This window comes from Helianthus annuus, chromosome 16 (genome assembly GCF_002127325.2).
Source record: "Helianthus annuus cultivar XRQ/B chromosome 16, HanXRQr2.0-SUNRISE, whole genome shotgun sequence".
Taxonomy (NCBI): Eukaryota; Viridiplantae; Streptophyta; class Magnoliopsida; order Asterales; family Asteraceae; genus Helianthus; species Helianthus annuus.
Window position 1 is genome coordinate 102,660,629 of NC_035448.2, and position 1,733 is coordinate 102,662,361.

A 1,733-nucleotide genomic window follows, 5' to 3' on the forward strand; every position below is an offset into this window, starting at 1 on the left:
ATGTCGAAGCCAACAACTTCGAACTTCGGCCATATTTGATACAGATGCTTCAAAACTCTGCAACCTTTCATGGGCTTGCGGACGAGGATCCCCACCTACATATCACTAATTTCTTAGAAATATGTGATACCTTTCGGATCAATGGAGCATCAAATGACGCCATCCGCCTTCGAATGTTTCCATTCTCACTAAAAGACCGAGCAAAAGCTTGGCTTAACACCCTCCCAGTTGGTTCGGTAAACACCTGGGATGAACTAGCGCAAAAATTTCTATATAAGTATTTCCCTCCCGCTAAAACGGCTAAATTAATGACTGAAATTAATACATACTCGCAAGACGAGGGGGAATCCTTATATGAAACTTGGGAAAGGTTCAAGGAGCTATTACGAAAGTGTCCTCATCACGGTCTTGCGGTGTGGCAACAAGTATCCACTTTCTATAATGGATTGTTGCCACATACTAGACAAACACTTGACTCTAGCTCCGGGGGACTTTTAGGTAATCGCCGCCTGCAGGAAATATATAATCAAAGTGAGGAAATTGCTCAAACCAATTTTCAATGGCACACTCCCCGAGGCAATAAATCCATTGCCCCGGGCGCCCATAAGGTTGATGAAAGCACTTCTTTACAAGCCCAAATCAAGGCCCTTTCTTCAAAAATTAAAAAGTTAGAAATGAAAAAAACAGTCTCGGTTATGGCTTGTGAAGGGTGTGGTGGGCCACATGAAAATTGGAGTTGTATGAAAGAAACAGATGATCAACCAGAATCGGTAAACTACATTGTAATAGACCTAGGCCGTCGGGTCCCCCAACGGGCACCTACAACCAAGGATGGCGTAACCACCCTAACCTTGGTTGCAGAGAACCCGGCAATAGTAGTAACCAACAAAACCTAAATCAACGAACAAAATCAACAACCAAGAAATGAGTCACAAAATTTTCCTCAACAACAAGGTGGACGAGAAAGGCTTGAAGATACTGTATCTCGCCTCATATCCGACACTGAAAAGAAAAACTCGGAAAGGCTTTAAGGTTGTTTTGCAGAATATGCTTCGGGATATAGCTCCAGGATACACACTCAGGATACTTCAAAAGATTAGAGGATTGGCCCCCTCTCTCACGTTTATGGGATCCTGATCCCTTCACAGTTTTAAAGGTATTCACCTTTCTCACGAATTGGGTTTAAACACCCCGCCTGGAGCGCAAGTTATCCAGGGATAGTTCAAGGTAGCAGGACCAGTTCATGTAAAAGTGGCTGACAATTTCGTTACTGTTGGCTATACCCTGGATCCTTAAGGTATATGAGGATTGATCACCCTCTCTCACGAAAGGGTATTTTCATACTCTCTAAGGTTTAAAGGTTTTCACCTTTCTAAGTCTCGGAGTTTATACACTCCCGCCTGTAGCGCACGAAAATTTGGGATTTTCCCCAGGATACTAAGGGTTAATCCCCAGTACATTAAGGGTTTATCCCCAGTAAAACTAAAGTTTTTAACAAGATTGCAAAGATATGACAAGCTGTGATTACACACGTTCTTTTGTGGATAAGAAGCTATGAAGTTTAATCACTAAGTGAAGAAATACTCAAGTATGTCATGCACTGATGCAATATCCTGCATAGACAGGGGACATCCATGCCGGGGACATTACAAAGGATTCAAAGGTTAAGGTTGGAAATTATTGCCTAAATGTTTCTGGTATGATTTATTAATTTTCAAGTCTTGATAACCTTA

General features: G+C 42.0%; 1 non-coding gene across 1 annotated transcript; it reads right to left on the reverse strand.

Moving 5' to 3' along the window:
- Window positions 1-302: 302 nt before the first annotated feature.
- On the reverse strand, window positions 303-409 carry LOC118488704. Its single transcript, XR_004885248.1, has one exon. It is a non-coding gene; the product is annotated as a small nucleolar RNA R71 (small nucleolar RNA).
- Between the last annotated feature and the right edge of the window lie 1,324 nt (window positions 410-1,733).